General features: G+C 40.1%; 1 long non-coding RNA gene across 9 annotated transcripts in view; it reads left to right on the top strand.

The window, feature by feature from the left end:
* LOC123788012 (uncharacterized) overlaps nucleotides 1-20,548 on the top strand; it is a 134,407-nt gene that overhangs the window by 7,676 nt on the left and 106,183 nt on the right. The window contains exon 4 of one of the 9 annotated variants that reach the window (XR_015727323.1): nucleotides 6,905-18,893. The exons of 7 other annotated variants lie outside the window; for them this stretch is intronic. This is a non-coding gene — a long non-coding RNA (uncharacterized LOC123788012). Of the gene's footprint in view, nucleotides 1-572; nucleotides 18,894-20,548 lie in introns of all 9 variants that reach the window. One more of the 9 variants, XR_015727326.1, reaches the window with a different exon arrangement.

Here is a 20,548-nt window from a genome sequence, read left to right as displayed (position 1 = left end):
TAGTGTTCTCAGCTCAGTGCCTGGTATATCGTAAGAACGTCAAAAACATTAGCAGTCACTAAAGGTAATTGTACGTTATACAGACATTATATACTAATTTTATTAGAACAAACAAGTGATACCACAGGTTTAAACTTAGGGCTCTCTGACCCTAAAACTCCCTCATTTCCCTTTATTTAACACCGTCTCTATAAATGTTTAGTCATTGATGGAGATAGAACTCATTCTCTATGAGTTGCTTAGATTCTGTGGAAAAAAAAGTTTTGCCAGTTTATCAGTCAGGGTAGAGTAGATTATGTTGCATTAATGAACAACTTTCATATGTTTTTCTAAATATCCCCACATTTTATTTGTTCATTCATTCATTCATTCATTCATTCATTTTTATATACGTTCTATGCCTAACCTGGGCTCAAACTCAGGACCCTGAGATCAAGAGACTCACGCCCTACCAACTGAGCCAGCCAGGTGCCCTGAACAGTTTTCATAATTTAATGATTTATCATAAAGATGTTTGTTTCTTAGTCCCATTTAATGGCCTACATGGGATGACAGGGGCTTTTTCATCACAGTCCCCCAAGGATCTCAGCAGATGGAGGGACCATCTCAACACATGCTTCCACCATCACCGAGGCAGGAAGAAAGGGATGTGGTGACTTGTGTACTGTGTCTTGAAGACTTCTGCTTAGAAGTGACACATGCCACTGCTGCTCATATTTCATTGATCAAAGCCAGTAAATGGCCGGGTCCAACTTTAAACAAGAAGGGGAAAGTGCAGTTTTGGGGGGTTCAGGAAAGAGGAGAATTAGACATCGGTGAGCAGCATTAATGACTACCATACCAATAATTTGAACTTTTTGAGCTTCCTAATTTGGTATTTATCTTTTCCATTTCTAAATCTGCCCCCGTCCCTTCTTCTGTATATAGATTCTTCAGGTAAAAGATTATGTATAGTTTCAAAGAAACACCTCTCTGTTTCAGAGAGGCATATCAGAGTTATCTGGAGACTTTTTCAAAACCATATGCCCAGGCCTCACCCAAGAACTAGTGAATTGAAATATCAAAGGGTCAGGCTCTGGATGTGTGTATTTTGATAAAGCTTCCCAGATGGTTCTGGCTTGCCCTCTGTTGTGACTGTGTAGTTGTAAACTCATATTTGTTTTCGGGGGTTGCTCTTAAAACAGATGGGAAGTGAAAACAGCTCTGAAACAGAACTAAAAGTGTGGGAAAGAGGAAGGCATCAGAACAAAAATTATGAGTCAGTCTAGCAGGTTCTTAGCTCAGGCTTAACCTGTGTTTGCCGCAGAGGTCAGTGTATCTCGGGGTTGCCTAGGTGACTCCAGGGTTTTGTACGTAAGGGAAGACCAATCCGCATGAAAGAGACCCACCTCCCTGTAAATCAAGGGAGACTTTTACCCCTGCCCCAACTTTTTACTGAAAAAATTTCAGTCAGATGGAACGTTGAAAGAATTGACCCACAACTTAATTCAGTAACTGCTAGCATTTTGCTATATTTGTTTTATTTGCCAATTTTTTGACATCCACTGGTAATTGTTGCCTGAATCAATTATTTTATTGAGGGGCAGGGGTTGCCAAAGAGTGATTTTCTGATTTTATTATCCCTACGAAGTTTATTATGATTGTCTAACACTCTTCAATAAAGAAGGGCTTTTTTTTTTTCTTAATCAACTGGAGAGGAATTAAGTTTTTCCTAAAAAGGCAGAGTAAATGTGTAATTCTTTAAAATAAAGAAGATTTTTCAGGAGCCTATATTTAAGAACGGTCGGCTAGCATAGTAGCAGACAGATGGTTTGAGTATAGCAGAGGCTTATGCATACAGTTCTACAGCCCAGCTGTCAGACTCAGAATGATAAAACATGGTAGCTACAGAGGAAAACGGTGTAGAAATTATAGCGGCTGTATCGCTGACAACGGAAGTGTCAGGAGCATTAGTGGCAAGACTTTGGAATGGTCAAAGGACAGGACCCATGGCATAGACGTTGGCAGTTTCATCCCAATAGCTGTAGTGCCATCTGTGGGCATGGCAGCCTGGCCCCTGTTTTGTTCATTAGCAGCACCAGGGAAAATCATTAGCAGAGGAGTAAAATGGTGCCAGCCAATGGGTAACCAAGCAGATTTTTCTGCAGAGCAGCCGTTGGGGCACCCGGAGCCGTTGAGCAGAGAAACTGGAGCTCTTCGGGTGCCCGTGGAGGCAGGATCTTTGTGTCAGAGACCTATAGTGTGGGGAGACTTACTGTGATCTGACCTTCCCCTTGAGCTGGTGTGATCTGAGAAAAAGTGCTGTATCTTACCAAGAACAGAAAACGTCCACGAAAGGCTCTTTTTCAGGCAAAGGAAACTCAACGGAGAAAGTGATGTCTGGAGTTTGAAAGTGATGTATAGAGATGATGGCAGGTGGCTCAGGTTGAAAGAGAAATTCAAAGATACTAGTTGGCTCTTTGAGGGAACCCGGAAAACTGCAATGGTTGCAGGCCCAGCATTTCCTCATCACAAGTATGATACATGGTGTATCGCTGCATATCCTCAAGTCTTGTATGCAGTGCCTGGTGATTTTTTATGGTGAACACGGAGACTCAAGTAAAGATTAAATCCACATTGTATTCCTGATAGAATTTTAAAGTTAAAATCATCTACATATCGGGTTTCCTTTAATCTGTGCTGAACATAGGAGTCGTGGTTACTAAGAGTTAGTCAAACCATATAGAGGAATTAAGGAAATAATGATTGCTGTTTTCTTTTCACTTTTAGCTTTTTTTAAAATAAAAGAACAATGTGACTTTTTTGCTACCCCACATTTCCTCTAAACATTGCTTTCTTGATGGAGAAATGGAAACTGTTTTTCTACCGGAAGGAAAGAAGTTGAGAATGATTTCTGGGTTGAGTTCTGTTTTTATCATTTATTAACCAAATGTCCATAGACTGAAAAGAAAATGAAAAGACAGGCCGTGCACTAAATCATGGCAAACAGTCTGTGTTGTAATCTGCCTGTCATAAAATGAAGGGGTAATTTTATACAAACTTCCTCAAAAGGTGATGAAATTAAATTATTCTTAGAATTCCACAAAGTGATTCTAATTCAGTGTGGTGGAACTTTCATTTTTTTTTAATGTAAAAGCTACCATATTTTTATAGATTGGCAATACAATAGATAACAGAAGTGTGTGGTGGTATCAGTGATTTTTTTCCCCTTGAGCGAGGCTGATTGGTTTTATGTCCCATATGTACTCACTGAATCCTTCTTAGCTCTCCGTCAGGCAATTTATTCAGGTGTTGAAATCATCTCAAGGCTTTTTTGAGAATTCTAGGCCTTCCAAAGTGACAGGAAGTTCATTGTTGCCTCAGTAGTACCAGTTGAAGCATTGGGTATGCATAATTTTCTGACTGCAAGGAAAGCGAGCAGCACAGTAGCTGTATTTAGTGGAGTGCGTGTGTTCAGAAGAAGCCACCCAGGGGCGCCTGGGTGGCTCAGTCATTAAGTGTCTGCCTTCGGCTCAGGGCGTGATCCCAGGGTCCTGGGATCGAGCCCCGCATCAAGCTCCCTGCTCCGCTGGGAGCCTGCTTCTTCCTCTCCCACTCCCCCTGCTTGTGTTCCCTTTCTCACTGGCTGTCTCTCTTCCTGTCAAATAAATAAAATCTTTAAACGAAGAAGAAGGAGAAGAAGGAGAAGGAGAAGAAGCAGCAGCAGCAGCCACCCAGAATCCTTCCCACAATCCTTCATTTAGAAGCAGATAAGCAGCACTAACTGGAGAGCAAAGGGTGAGGTGCAGAAACAAGAAGAAAAGATACTTTGTTCTAAGTCTTGAAGCAACCTGTGGCAGTTTGTAAATTGGGGTATTTTGTCCGTAGCACTTTGCCCTGTTCTTACCTGCTTTTCCTCTACTTCATAGTGTGCGATGCTAACTTACCCCAATTATCACATTGCCGCAATCCAGCCAAGCATGTTTTTTTCCCATCAGAGCTCTCTTTGCACCAAAATTCTCTGCTATTAGAAAAACAGAAACTTCATTGAATTGATTTACCCTAACAAGTATTAACAACCAGCCTCTTAACATTTTCAGATGTAACTGTTATTTTTATGAAGAATACCCATTCACACCTAATGAGTTTCTATTGGAAGGAATTCCTTTTATTATAATGGTATAAAAAGAAATACAGACAGTTTCCAAATAGGGCTTTTTTTTTTTTTTTTTGGCAGGGATGTAAGAAGTTTGTTTATCTCCTAGGAGACCAGTTCTGCAGGTGTTAGCAACCTAAGCTGTTCCAGCCTTTTGACATTCCTATGCAGATGAGCCTGTAAATTTTTAAACTCTCAGTTATTTCACAATATCTCCCTTGATGATGGTAGTGGGGATGTTGGTTTTATTGTATGCATTGTTTGAGTTCTTTCCTGTACTTTGGTTGCAGGGTCACTAGGTGTCTTTGTTGTTAGGTTTCTGTCTTTTTTTTTTTTTTTTAAGATTTATTTATTCATTTGAGAAGGAGAGAGAGAAAGAGAATGAGGGGCAGAAGCAGAGGGAGAGAGAGAGAGACAGAGAATCCCAAGGAGGCTCCACGCTAATGCAGAGCCGTACTTGGGGCTTGATCCCACGACCCTGAGATCATAACCTGCGCTGAAATCAAGAGGTGGACACTTAACCGACTGAGCCACCCAGGTGCCTCTGTTTCTGTCTTTTTTTTTAAAGTAATCTCTACACCCAACATGGGTCTTGAACCTGCAGTCCCAGGATCAAGATAGATTTCTGTCTCGAGAGACCCAGTCCAGAAGGAAAAACATGTAATAAGCACTATAATAAAGTTTCTTAGAGGAATTGACATTTGGGTTTATTAATTTGTTCAGTAAATGTTAACTAGGTGCCTACTATGTGTCAAGTACAGTCTAGGTGCTGGGGATACTGTGACTAATAGGACAGACGTGGTCCCTCCGTGGGGCTTACCGTCTAGTGGTTTCAGACAGTGGATTGCAGGTAACACGGCTTCAGGGAAACGGTAATTACACAGAGATCAGGCAGAAGGCGGAGACTTCCTTTTGTACTCCATGATGGTAAGGTGGCATTCCGTACTAAGATATGGCAAAATAGCGAATCAAGTTATCTTGTATGGTCGTATTGGACTGTGTGCTCACTGAAGAGGAAGTTCTGGGAAACCAGATAACTACTGCCTAGACCAATTTAAAGGGGAAGAGTGATTGAACCATGATGGATGCCTTTAATGGCATAGGATGATTTAAAGCAAGCAGATGACATGTTCAAATTGTAAAAATATTGCCCTAGTAGAATGACACTCAAGTCTGTATGGGATGGTCTTGAAAAAAATCTCTTATAGCTTTTAGTCGTAGCTGAGGTATCTCAAAACCAATTCAAAGATTGATTCTGTGGGGTCGCCTGGGTGGCTCAGTCGTTAAGTGTCTGCCTTTGGCTCAGGGCGTGATCCCAGGGTCCTGGGATCGAGCCCCACATCAGGCTCCTCTGCTGGGAGCCTGCTTCTTCCTCTCCCACTCCCCCTGCTTGTGTTCCCTCTCTCACTGGCAGTCTCTCTGTGTGTCAAATAAATAAATAAAATCTTAAAAAAAAAAAAAGATTGATTCTGTGGTTTGGTAAATTATATTAGTACATGAATTCAAATACTAGGCCAAATATTTTACATGAGCGGTAGGTTAAGCTAGATTAGGGAAGAGAAGGGTCTTGAGAAATTGAATAGTGAGCTATGACAGAAACGAAGGCTTAGAGAACCCCGAACTCCTAGATTTATCTGAAACCGAGTTCTCAATTGTGGCACATCGTAGTTGAGTGTTAACACCCACAAGAATGATAGGAATTTGTTCATTTATGTCATGAAAATATGCGGAATATTTGCAGGAATGGAGTTGAGGGTTCTTGACCAGGAAAATGGAAGCGGAGTTTTTAGATTAAGCCACGTTAATTGATAAGATTGCACTTGCAGTCTCTGTGGTTGCTTGGGCAGCCCACTGTAGTTCTAACGATGTCCTGAGCTGGCAAACCCCAAGTAGCATTGAAAAGCCAGAAAGAATTTGGTCTAAAAGAAGGGATAAAAAATTTTAGGGTATAGGAATGCAGGATTCCATCTGTCATGTAATCTGCCCGTGGGCCCCTCTTAGATCCCCTGGTATATTCCAGAAGACGCTCAGTTTAGTTTGGGCGCAAGGAATGAATTAGTGAAGGAAGTATGGGAATCTTTAAAAAGCACTTTCCTTTGGCTGCCCTTTCTAGGCTGAGAATGCTGACGGGTAGGCGGGCCACATTTGGAACTTGGAACGCGAGACGTAATCTCAGTGGGGGTGGCAGAGTCCTATGACAGAAACGAGCAAGTAGTAGGCATGGTCATCACATAACACAGTGAATGTGATGATTCAATCTCAGGGAGGTTTTACCATAGTTAATTAATGAAAATTTACTTTTGATTGTAGAAAGTAACATGTAACTATTTCTTATTGCTAGAAATTAAAAAAAATTGATAAAATGGATTTTAAAATAAGAATAAATTAAATAAGAATTAAAAAAATAGATAAAAAATGGGATGCCTGGGTGGCTCAGCCGGTTAAGCGTCTGCCTTCGGCCCAGGTTATGATCCCAGGGTCCTGTGATCGAGTCTTGCATCAGGCTCCTTGCTCAGTGGGGAGCTTGCTTCTCCTTCTGCCTGTTGCTCCCCCTGCTTGTCTCTCTCTCTGACAAATAAATCAGTGAATCTTCAAAAAAAAAAAAAAAAAAAAAAAGATAAAAGGTAAATACTCCCTAGATTTCTTTCCTCTGATCCCTCTTGCTTTCATGAAATGCTCAGCAGAAATCTTCCACTGCAGAAGAGCTTCTTAATACTAGGATGTTCAAGGTGGCTCACTCTGTAAATGCTAGTTCTCTTTTGTCTCCAGCCAGCCTGATGCTTGCTGAATGGAGTGGCCATGGTGTCAGTGGTAGAGGCTACACATGGGCTTCAACAACATGGACTTCTTGTCTCCAAGGCTGCCCTGGTCCATGCCGTTGCTGAGGACTCAGTTTGCTACCAACAGCAGCCAGTATTGGGTTCTGGACTTAGCATTACACCTGTAGGCACCTCGCCAGTTCTCTGTTGACAGATACATTACAGTGGATCTCTTCCATTGTGGGGAATGGGGAGTAGCAATTTTAGATCCTATGTAACGACTTCCCTTATGATAGCTGAGGCTTTATCTCTCATCCTGCCATCCTCTCTGCTTCCCTTCTCTATCCTCTCAACATAATTTTTGGTTGAGTGAATGTCCAGTATTTACACTATACCTGTGCCAATATTATGCATAGTCAAGTATCATAATATATTACGACTGTATTTCTTTTCTTATTTTGTGATTTTTCTGAGGTTAAAAATTGTTTATTTAATTTTTTTCTTATTTTTCTTTATGCCAGTTACTGAATTAAATTGCTTTTCAATATAATTTTATGTGTTCCAGGATAAATACTAATGGAGGCCCACATACCACATGTCTAAATATTTAAAAGTTATAACTCAAACTACTGAGTAAACTCTCTTTTCTTCTCTTGACTTGATATGTATACCTTCACAACAAAACTGAAAATTATCTCAAGCCGTAGTTTTTATATGACTGAAGGCCTATGACTTATTAGACAACTGAATTTTAACTTTTATTGCAAATGCAAAAGTGATGTTTAGATGATTAGTAAAGACTTGCCAAACTAATAAATGATTATATTCTTCGCTATGAATTTTGTTTTTCTTAATTTCAGCAAAATATTACCCTGAAACTTCACGTAAAGTTTGATTTATTGACAATAATATCACATTAAGACCTTTCTTGAGTCATTGTAGACTTTACATATTCTTCTTTTAAAACATTCAAGATAGGGGCGCCTCGGTAGTGCAGTTGTTAAGCGTCTGCCTTTGGCGCAGGGCATGATCCTGGGGTCCTGGGATCGAGCCCCACATCAGGCTCCTTCACTGGGAGCCTGCTTCTTCCTCTCCCACTCCCCCTGCTTGTGTTCCCTTTCTAGCTGGCTGTCTCTCTATCAAGTAAATAAATAAAATCTTCTAAAAAAAAAAATAAAACATTCAAGATAATCTATTAAAACTGAAAGGTAAGATACTGATTATAGTCAACAAATATAAAAATTTAAAGCTGGAATTTTTAACTTCATATTTTGAAAATTTAATTAAATCGTATCATATGTTTTATAAAAGTAAATCTAATTAGGATTCTAGAATTAGTATCCATCTGTCAGTATAAGATACAAATAGCTTGCTGCACACATATTACTTCTAGACACACACAGATTTAAGAATAATTTGAATTATTTAATACTACAAAATGTTTCTCAGCTGCTATGTGTAACAGTGTTGAACAGTATGCTAATTAGTGATTATCAGTGAATTCTCCAAGTGGAATCTGAAATGAGTTAAAAAAATGAATTTTCAATACTCTGAGACTTTAAAATGCAAGTATCTGTTTCATTCATGCTCTCAGAGAGGAAGGATTTGTCACACTAGTTAATTTGTATTTTGTTTTACCAAAGTGCTTCTACTGTGCACATTCTCTGAGCAGCAAAGTCTGTCTCTGACAATAGAAGCACAACCCCTGCCTCCCCCCACACACGCAGCATTCAGGGACAATCACCTTTTACTTTGAGGAGAAAGGAGGACAAGAGCAGGAGAAGTAGAGAAGCATCTCCCTGGAGCCTAGATGAAGTTAGCGTCACAGAATAAAATATCTAATGTTCTAGATTGTACTGCCCCGGCACTGAGTGCTAGTTCTTGGGTGATAATGGTACCCATGGGTTCTTTCATCAATGTATTCTCCCTCTCTCTTTGATCTGTAGGGACTCTACCGTGTGGGGTGCCCAGTTCTAAGGCTGGTATTGGGGTCTTAGCATTCGGTATGCACGCACTTAGGTCATGCTCCTATTTTCCAGTAGGGTTCTTGCTCCCATAGCTGCTCTGTCTGTCATTCCCCATTCACCAGTTCCGGTCTTCTGCAGGAGTTTACTCAGTGCCATGCCATTTTTGTATTTCAAAAATCCTTTTATCTTGAAATGATTTTAGATTTACCAGAAAAAGTTGCAAAGACAGTTCCTGTATATTCTCCCCCAAGCTTCTCCTCATGGTAACATCTCTTTTGATCAAGCTGCATGTACCAGAACTGAGAAATCAACACGAGGATGATCGTGTTAACTAACCACAGACTTTGTTTGGATTTCACCAGGTTTTCCATGAAGTCCTTTTTCTGTTGCAGGATATCAGATTGCATTCAGTCATCCTGTTCCCTTAGTCTCCAAGCCGTGACCGTTGATTGGTCTTTCCTTGTCTCTCATGACCTTGACAGGTGTTTTGTAGGCTGTCCCTCCATTTGGGTTTGCTGGATGTTTTGGTTTGCCGTGATTACGTTGGGAATATGGATTGGGGGGAGGAATACCGCAGGGATATGCTGCATCCTACCAGGGGTGCACGGTGTCAACATGACTTAGGACTGGTGATGATAATCTTGAGCATTTGGCTAGGGTGGTGTCTCAGGTTCCTCTCCTTACTGTTTCTCTTTCTCTACATTCTTCTTTAGAAGAGAGTTGCCAAATCCAGCCCACACTCGAGGGGTGGGGAATGTATTTTAAAACTGCATTCTATCAATGCTTATTTAATATCACTTTTTATCCCCCACTTCTAAAAGTCCACTCAGTTCCTGAGCCCTTGGAAGATTCTGTGATATGCGTCAGTTCAGTTCTTGCCTTTCCCCACTGTATCCCAAGTACTTTTCTGCATTCCAGCTAGCAAAATTTTGTTTCTATTATCTTCCTTGTCTTTGTATTTATAGTTTTCTGGGCTTTAAAAGATCCCTTTATGGTAGTTTTAGTGGGATTTCAGAGGAAGTGAAATTGAATTATTATGTTCAATCTGCCATCTTTATCTGGAAGCCTTGGGGGAAACGTTTTTTAATCATCAAAATTGATGTTTAATCTGTTTGGATTTGCCCTTCCTGTTTGTTATAATTCTACCATTAATATAATGCATGGAATCTCTGAATGCTTTTTTGGGGTATCATTGTTGTATTTCATAAAACATTGTGATCAGTCAAGAAACTCAGTTCATAGCTAGAGAAGTAAGGCTTCTAATGTTGGCTGGTGTGATTGGCCCTAATTATCAAAGGTAAATTAGGGTTACTGCTATAAAGCCAGGTTTATGCTGAGCATGGAAGCTGCTTTTTACATGCCCAGTTATTAAGTCTAACAGAAAACAAGGCAGACTTGGATACCTCAGGAATCTAAGTTTGGGTTAGTCAACCAGGCAAAGAGCTTCACCCGGCTTATGCTAGTCAAAGGCAACCGAAACTTGAATGGGTTGAGGAAGGGAGTTACAATTTCCACATAGGCTTCTTGACCAGTTGCATAAATGAGGACTGAAGGCCTCTGAAAATTTGCTGCCTTTCTTTTCTTCTCCTTTGTCTCTCATCTTTATGTTTCCAGAGTAGTGTTAGCTTTACAGTATAATGGAGAGGAAGGTACAGAGAGTTCCCCCATACTCCCTGCCCCTACACAGGTATAGCCTCTTCCATTCACCAGAAATGGTACATTTTTATTTTAATAAATAATTAATTACCAAGGATGAATCTATATTGACATATCATAATCACCCAAAGTCCATAGTTTACCTCAGGGTTCACTCTTGGTGCTGTACTTTGTATGGCTTTGGACAAATGTATGATGACATATGTCTATCATTATAATATTATACAGAGTATTTCCACTGCTCTAAAACTCCTCTGCACTCTGCCTGTTCGTCCTTCCTCCAACCCCCTGATGACCACTGATCTTTTTGTTGTCTCTGTAGCTTTGCCTTTTCCAGAATGTCCTAGGGTTGGAATCAGACAGTATGTAGTCTTTTTTCCTCTTTTATTTTCCTACAATTTTATGTAAAGTATTTTGATATTGGTTTTGTTTATCATTTTGTGACTAGGTGGTTGCATTTTTTTCCTGTGCATTTTTATAGTTTTTGTGACTTTTTCTATTGGTAACGGACTAATACAGCTCAAAAGCCCAAACAACACAGACTATATATTGAGAATACTCTCTCTTGTCTCTGTTTACCTTGTTCTCCTTTGCCCTACCCACTGTAAGTAACCACTTTGATTAGTTTTTTGTGTGTCTTTTGGTGTTTCTTTATGCACGTACAAACACATAGTCTTCTTTTCTTCTTACACAAAAGATAACACACTATTTTTACCATCCTGTGCTCTCTTCACTGAATACTTTGTATTAGTTCATAGGGGTTTTCCTTGTTCTTTTTCACAGCTCTGTTGATGTCCCAATATTCATGTAACCAGTTCCCTTACAGAAAGTGGCTTGTGTTTTTTTCTCAATATATTGTTGGCTTTGCACATAGAATAAACTCATACAAATCTCATTTTGTAGGTGTGTAGATATATTTTGATATAAATTCCCAGAAGTGGGAAAGTGGCAGAATATTGACTGAGCATTATAGTGTACCCAGACTGGGATCAGCTGTCATCTGTTTTAAATAATCAGGGACAATGAGGAAAGTGGCAACCGTCTTTAGTATTTACAACAGAGAAAATATAATGCAGGGAAGTGACTGCCAGATGACAGAACTGACTGCATTACTGAGAAAGTGAAGCAACCCAGAGGTTAGTGACAGTGGGAGAACCTCTGCCTGCAACCTGGAGAGACAAAGGTAAGAAAGCCGTGTTGCTGAGTCCCCGAGCTGGGGCTCATCTGTTGGAGCCTCGGACCTCTAAGGACCTGTCTGGTGAGCGCTGGGGCCCTTTGGAGTTGCAGTCATTGCCAGAGAAGTGCCTGAGATAGAAGGGAGATGGAGAGAAATATCCTGGCTTCGTCCTTCCTACCCCCGTCTTCCAGTCTTTCAGAAACCACCTGATAGTGAGCCTGGGCACCACAGTTAAGAAAAGCCAGTGCGCCCTCTCATAGGTTGCACAGCAGTGGAAGGGCAAACATGAATTTGGGGACAAATGGGTTCAACATTTATATAGCCCACCCCTTTACCACTTAGCATCTAAGTTCACTCGTCATTTAATACTTTCCTACTCCTGCCTGTCATACAAAGACACTCCTTCTCCCCAAACAAGAAGAGAGACTCAAAGTCCCGTTGGTCATTGTAGCCTTTTCAAGTTCAGGACCTCCTGGTGATCCTCATTCCTCTCCAGTAGGTCTAGAGGTAACTTGTGGCCTGGTGACCTATGAACAAAATTGTAAATTAAGTTCCACCCACACTCCATATAAAACTGTAACAGGGAAGGGGAAAAAGTATAAATCATTGGTTAATATGTACATAACAAAAATACACATTAGCTATACAGTCATCGTCGCTGTAAAAAGTCATAGTCCATATTGATCACTTCCCTCTTCTACCACTCACTTCATATTTCCATTGTTTTTAGCCAGCATTGCAGGTGGTTAGGGTTCTTTACTTAGCGGGGTGACTGGATCAGTCAGGATACATTCAGAACAATAGAACACACCTTGGAACTTCAACAGAGAGAATTTAATATAGGGAATTAGCTAAGTAGTTTTGGAGAACTGAAAAGGCAAAAAAGAGGATACCGAGCTGACCCAGGGAGAGGAACTCCAGGAACTCTACTCTAGCCTGGGGAGACAATAGGAAGCTCAAAGGAGGGGACCTCAGACTGTGGAACGGGTGCCATGGCCTAACTATTGCCGATGTCTTTGATTAGGCATGATGAGCCTGGTTCTAGAAGTGCCCCCCCAAAAGTTGAATGTTATCATTGCTAACCACTTGTCAGGAAAGGAGTGCTTCCCTCCTCCCATCTTCTGTCTGCCTTGCAGAATTCAAAGGAAGTCGACTGGCAACGCAGACGTAGAGCTCCCATAGTCCCAGGCCTGGCGTCACAAAGCAGAGCATGAAAGTAGGTTTGGACTGAGAGGCAGTGGTGTAATGACAGGGACAGCTCATCCCACTGCCTACTCCATGTCCATACACAACTTTCTCCATATATTTCAACTTCCTGTGCAGCAATACCAGATTCCAGCCATTTCTTTAATAAGATACAATGACCCTTGGTAGAAATAGGCACTCTCACCTTTTCCCCAAAAAGGAAAGGTTCCAAATGTCATTACATTCATATCTGGATGATGTCAATTACTCAAGTTCAGTTGGAGTCCCTCTTGAATATTCTGTAACCTAAAGATGAAATTGTAAAGTTAACCACTGCCATTAATTCTTAAAATTACAATGGGAAGGGAGAAGAAGAAAATTACTTAATATATACAAAAATACATAAACACACACATATGTGCACATACATTAAGCAAAGAAGAAAATAATGTCTAGATATTAGTCCTTTTTTCTGTCTGGGTATGAGCCTGTGGCTGATGTTTCTAACTTCCTTCTTCCCCTACTCATTCCATCTTCCCTTTGCTCTGAGCCAGTGCCTGCCCCAGGTGATGTGATCCAATGCTTCACTGCCGAAGTCTCTGCATCTTCAGTGGTCGTGTCTTTTCTTGGTTACTGTCGTTTTCCACTAACTTTTACAGTGGGCATGTGGAGGAGAAAACGAATATAGGTGACACAAAGGAGGGAGAATTGACGTGCTTGGTGATGACCACATGTGGAATGAGAGAATGGTGTAATATTTGTAGCACCGATGTGACAGATCTGGGCTGAGTTTGAGTGGAGTGCAGACAGATCCGGGTTTAATGTAGTGTTATCAACTGTCCTAGGTTGCCCCGGATGGAGGGATTTCCTGGAACCTGAGACTTCCTATGCTAAAATTGGAAAAGTCCCTGGCAACCCGGGACAAGTTGGTCATCCTGCCCTGGTAGGGAACTGGTGGGGCAGATTAGTGACAGCAGCTCCTTGGCAGGAGCACTGAGTCCAGTCATCATTAGTGGTGCAGGGAAGTAGTGAGTCTTAGTCCTCCATGGTAGCTGCCATTTAGATCGATTCCTAACCTATGGACCCTAGGGCTCTGGTGTGGGCTCTAGGGAGAGAAGTTTGGAAGTAAAATCTGGGAAATCGAGCAGTGTGTAACCCAGGGGAGACAGATTCTTTCTCACCACAGACCACCCCACCGCCCTGGAAACTTGAGGGCTTTAGTGCAGCGGTGACTTTAGTTGAAGGTGGGTTGGGGGGTATTGCAATGGATGGGGAGTAGGAACGTGGTAACATACACTGGCACGTTGTGCACTAGTGCTTATGGAAGAACTGAGGTGCTTGGCAGGACAGAATAACATTCATGCAGGTGGGGCATACATCAGTGAAATTTAAGTTATTACTGCAAACATGACACCAACAGGCTGGGAAGTGGGGAGGCCAGAGGAAACTTGGCAACAATGGCTTTTCTGGAAGCAGTATCAGTCAGGAGGAAAGGATGGGTTGTTAACGATTACTTTCCTTATGATATTATGCCACCTAGTGTTAACTTTAATGTACTTCTTTTGTCCTAGCTCCACGACTAGAAAGCAGGGGAATTAAGAATCTGAGAACAATTTCCAAAGTCATCAGTCATTTGTTATTTTTCTTATTCAACAAATACTGATGGAACACTTTCTATATGCAAATCACTTTTCTAGGTATTGAAATTAAAACTGTGACAAAAAGCCTGATTTTATGGAAGCTTACATTCTTGTGGGGATAAAGATAATGCAAAGGTAAAATATATCCTATGCTATATAGTTGTAAATGTGAAGGAGGAAAAATAAATCAAGGAAGGAAGACTTAGGTTTAAGGTTTTCTGGGGAGGGGTCTATAATTTTAAATCAGGTGGTCAGGGAAGCCTCCTAGTAAAAAAGAGATAGCGAGAGAGCATTTTAGGCAGAGGAAATAGTGCAAAAGCCCCAACGTGGAAACATGCTTGGTGAGTTCAAGGAACAGTGAGGAGGAATAGGCTGAACTGGGGGGAGAGCATTAGGAGATAAGAGCCTTTGGAATCACAGTAAGGACTATTACATTTATTTTGAGATTGGAAATCCTACCAGAGTTTTGAGCAAGGACATGGTCTTGTGTACCATTTAATAGGATCACCCTGGCTGCTGTGTTGAGAACAGACTGAAAGGCAAGGTCAGAAGCAGGGAGAGCAGTAAGATGCTATTTTAACAATCCAGGTGAGAGATGACAACTTGAGCTAGATGGGTGACAATAAAGGAGTAAGCTGGTGAGAAATTGTTAACACCCACTTTGCTCTGCCCTACCTCAAGGCTTTGGGACTAAATTATTTGGGAGAGTAAGGAAAAGGAAGGAAGGGGCCACTTGTAGGTTTTTAATTCACCTGGATTTGGTTTCTGTGTATGGTGAGAGAGAATACAGTTTCATTATTTCCATAGGAATATTCTGTTTTCCCAGCACCATTTACTGAAAAGATTATCTTTTTTTTTTTATGACCATGGGTTACCATTACCGTTGTATATGTAGTGTTCATTTGTGTGTGAGTCATTGCATATCTTGGTTATGTGCCACTGATTTGTCAATTTCTGTGACAGTATTAGTGTGTTAATTATTTACTTTTTTTTTTTACTTTATAATCAGTCAATATTTGATACAACAAGAACTCTCACCTTATTTTTTTAAAGAGTGTTCTCGATATTCTTGGTCCTTAAAATTTCAATAGTGTTTTAAATCAGCTTGTCAAGGGGCACGTGGGTGGCTCAGTTGGTTAAGCATTGGACTCTTGATTTCCGCTCAGTCTTGATCTCAGGGTCGTGGGATCAGCCCTGCGTTGGGCTCTGCACTGAGTGTGGAGCCGGCTTGGGATTCTCTCTCTCCCTCTCTCTCTGCCCCTATCCCTCTGGCCTGCTCATGCGTGCGTGCGCGCTCACTCTCTCTCAAATATGTATTTTTTTAATTTGTCAAATTCAAACAAAAACAAAACGAAAACCCCAAACCAAAAGCAACAAACTACATCTGTTGGGAATTTTAATTAAGATTGAAGTGAATCGATAAATTGTTTTTGAGTGAATTGGCATGTTTAGCCCTCTTAAATCTTCCAGTTCACCATTTATTTTAGTCTTTAGTGACTTTCAATCGATATAGAGGTCTTGCATATCTTTTGATAGGTTTATTTCTAGATACTTAATTTTTATGCTATTGCAAAAAGACATCTTTAAACAATATATTTGCTAACAGTTTATGGATAGTATTTGGAAATGCAGTTGACTTGGGTATATTGGTTCATCTAGCAATTTTGCTTAATGCTCTTATTAATTCTAATGGCTTAGCTTTTGGGGGGACTCTATGTATATAATATATCATCTGTAGATAATTATGCCTTTTATTTATTTTTCCTGACCTTCATGTACTGGCTGGAATCTCTAGCACAACATAGAACAAAAGTAGTGATATCAGCAAACCTTTAATTGCTCTTTTCAGAGGAAAGCCTTCTAATATTTGATATTGAGCAAATGGTAAGTTTACTTTGGTTTTCTGTAGATATTCTTGATCGCATTAAGAAAATTCCAAACTATTTTTTGGGGAAAGTTTTAAATAAAATCATGAATGGATGTTGAATATTATAAATTTTTTTAAAAATTTACATCTGTCTAGAAATGCTGTGATTTTTTCCCCTGCTTTGATTTTTTAATGTGGTAGATCTCACTGTTTGATTTCCTAATGTTTTTTTTTTTAAAGATTTTATTTATTTATTCGACAGAGATAGAGACAGCCAGCGAGAGAGGGAACACAAGCAGGGGGAGTGGGAGAGGAAGAAGCAGGCTCATAGCAGAGGAGCCTGATGTGGGGCTCGATCCCATAACGCCAGGATCACGCCCTGAGCCGAAGGCAGACGCTTAACCGCTGTGCCACCCAGGCGCCCCTGATTTCCTAATGTTAAACTGACCTTACATTCCTAAGATAAATCCACCTTGGTCATGATTGATTAACTTTTTAATAGATTTCTCAATTTGGGTTCCTAACGTATTCTTTAATATTTTTTATATTTATGTCCATGAATGAGATTGGCCTATAATTTTCCTTGTCTTTGTTCGTTAAAGGGTGCCTGAGAACACAGTCAATCAGGTTTTGCTATCGTCAGGTTTTCGTATCAGAGTTTGCCAGCCCCCGAATGTGAGTTGATGAATCTCTCTTTTCCTATCATCCTAGAGTTCGTGTAATTTTGGCATTATTTCTTCTTTGGATTTGCTGGAGAATACATCAGAGCTTGGAATTATTTTTTAAAATTAATGATTTATCTTAATTTTGCTAAGATAGAGTTCACGTATCAGAGAGTTTACCCATTTCAAGCATCCAGGTCCGTGGTTTTTTAGTATAGTCACAAATATATGCAACCATCACCACAGCCAACTCTAGAACATTTTTGTCACGGCAAAGAGAGATGATGTACCCTTTAGCTGTTGACTGTCCCCTTCTGTAAAACCCCAGCCCTAAGCTACCGCTGACCTACTTCCTGTCTTACGAGTTGCCTATTCTGGACATCTCATGTAAATGGACCCAGATGTTAGGTAGTCTCTCATAACTGGCTTCTTTCACTTACCATAATGGTTTCAAGCTCATCATGTGACAGCCTGTACCAGTCCTTCATTCCTCTTTATGGCTGAATAATATTCTCCGGGTGTGTGGAAACCACATTCTGCTTATTTACCCACCGATGGACGTTTGGATTGTTTTCACTTCTTGGCTATTCTGAATAGTGCTGCTATGAACATTCACGTTCAAGTTTTTGTTTGAAAACCTTTTCAGTTCTTTTGGACCTGTACCTAGGAGTAGAATTCCTGGGTCATGTGGTAATTCTATATTTAACTTTTTGAGGAATTGCTAACATGTTTTCCACTGCCGCCACACTATTTTACATTCTCAAGGCAACGTACATAGGTTCTAACTTCTCCTCACTCTGACAATTATTATTTTCCATCTTTTAAAATTACAGCCCTCCTGGGGCACCTGGGTGGCTCAATCAGTTAAGTGTCTGCCTTCGGCTCAGGTCATGATCCCAGGGTCCTGGCATTGAGCCCCCCATCAGGCTCCCTGCTCATCCTGGAGCCTGCTTCTCCCTCTCCCTCTGCCGCTCCCCCTGCTTGTGTGTGCCCACTCTCAATCTGTCAAAAAAATAAATAAAATCTTTAAAATAAATTATAGCCATCCTGGTGGGTGTGAAGTTGTATCTCAATGTTTTGATTTTCATTTCTCCAATGGCTAATGATGTTAAGCATCTTTTCATATGCTTGGTGGCCATTTGCATATATAGTTTCAGAAAAATGGCCATTCCATTTTTAAAGTGGCTTGTTCTCTTTTGTCGAGTTGTAAGAACTCTTTATATAGGTAAGTCTAGATACTAGACTTATCAGATAAATGATCTGCAGGGTTTTTTTTCCCATTCTGTGGTTGTCTTTTCACTTTCTTAATCATGTCATTTGATGCATAAAAGTTTTGGGGGGCCTGGGTGGCTCAATCCGTTGAGTGTCTGCCTTCAACTCAGGTCATGATCCCTGGGTCCTGGGATTGAGCCCCGCGTCTGGCTCCCTGCTCAATGGGGAGTCTGCTTTTCCCTCTCCCTCCACCCCTCCTCCCTCCCACTTGTGTGCACGCTCTCTCTCTATCAAATAAAAAAAAAAAGAATAAAAATAAAAGTTTTGTACTCTCAGTTTATTTTTCCTTTTGCTCATGTTGTTGGTGTCATATCTAAGAAACCATTGCCAAATCCATGGGCATGGTTTGTCCCTATGTTTTCTTCTAAGAATTTCATAGTTTTAGCTCTTATATTTAGATTTTTGAACCATTTTAAGTTAATTTTTGTTAGTAGTATGAGGTAAGGGTCTATTTTTTATTTCCCGTATTTTTCAAATGTTAATTCCAGCATAATTAACCTACAGTGTTGTATTAGTTTCAGGTATACAATATAGTGACTCAACAATTCTATACACTACTCAGTGTTCGTCATGGTAAGTGTGCTCTTAATCCCCTTCACCTATTTCACCCAGGGCCTACTTATTTTTGAGGGAAGACTTGTTTCCCCCCTCTGAGTCAGTTTCTTTAAGATATTTTATTTTTCTATTTCTACCCGTGTCGTTCGCAATTTTATATTTTTCTTTAAAAATTTCTGTTTCTTCCATATATTCAAATGTATTGGAAATTTTTGTTTCAAAGTATCCTTTTATTATATTTGATGTTATCTGTGCTATTGGTAATAATTAGTAATAAAATGTCTCTCCTTTTATTTATGATATTGGTTATCTGTGTTTTCTCTCTTTTTTTTCTTGCTGGATTCTGTGAGTAGTTTGTCAATTTTATTACTCTTTTTACTTAGAAACCGCTACCTAATTTAAGAACTAGAACATTGACAATCTTTCCTCTTACGTATGGTGCTAGTCTAGATTTTATCGTAGATAAAGTTATTTCACATATATATATTTTGTTCTCCTTTGAAATATATGCATTTTGTACAGTCTTTGGTAGGGGCAATAGTCTTTGTAACCTAAAAACTTAAAGGTTAAAGCAAAAATTAGCAAGTTAAGCTCAAAAGCTTCGTTTACGGTATTGAGTGAAAATTTTTGAACTACAAGAGACAGAGATCACTCAGTAGAGTTGTTCAATAAAGTCATTTTTTATTATATTTCAGGCATCAAAGTGTAAAGACTGCTATAATGAACACCTTAGTAACAGTAACCAAGCTTAGGAAATAAAACATTTCACATACAGATGAAATACATTGTGTATCCTTTCTGATCACATTTCCTTTCTATCACAGAGGTAACCACAATCACAAATTTGGTGATTATCCTTGCAATTTATCTCTTTGTATTTTTACCTGTATGTTTATATTCCTAAGCAGTATGTACTGTTGCTTTACATTCTGTAAAGTAAAATATAAATAGTAATACATGATATGTGTTCTTCCACAGTATTTACTAAACATTATTCATTCATTTAATAAACATTTTTCCCTGACGTTTTCTATTTTTTAATTTGTTTTGAGATAATTTGGAATTGCTTGTTGAAGCTTTTGTTTTGGTTTGGTTTGGTTTGGGTTTTTTTGTTTGTTTGTTTTGTGTTGTGTTGTTTAAGCCATCTCTACGCCATTGTGGGGCTCAAACTCACAATCCTGTGATCAAGAGTCAACGCTCCACCAACTGAGCCAACCAGGTGCCCACTGAAGCATTTTTTATGATGGCTGTTCCAACCTTTGTCAGATGATTCTGGCATCTGATTTGTCTCTATGTTGGCATCAGTTGATTGCCTTTTCTTGTTTGGGTTGTGACTTTTCTTGTCCTTGGTATGAATAATTTTTTTTTATTGTATCCTGGAAATTTTGACTACTAAGTGTTGAGACCTTGGATCCTATTTAAGTTTTTTATTTCAGCAGACAGTCACCCTGTTTATGTTTAGGACATCGTCCCTGGCTTTCTTTTCTGGGCTGTGGTTCCAATAATAGTATAGGATTCGGAGCCTGTATAGTGTCATTCTGGTCCGTTGCACTCACCCGGCACCATCAGGTCTCCTGCTTGCTTGTGCTGATGCTGCCCGCAGGGGTGGCGTGCACTTTCCCAGGCAGGTGCTCCTAGGGGGAGTATGGGAGATGCCAAGCTATGGGGCAGTG

The sequence above is a fragment of the Ursus americanus genome, chromosome 18 (assembly GCF_024610735.1).
Source record: "Ursus americanus isolate L20-20 chromosome 18, mUrsAme1.1.p, whole genome shotgun sequence".
NCBI classification, from domain to species: domain Eukaryota; kingdom Metazoa; phylum Chordata; class Mammalia; order Carnivora; family Ursidae; genus Ursus; species Ursus americanus.
This window is presented reverse-complemented; position numbering and strand designations above follow the sequence as displayed.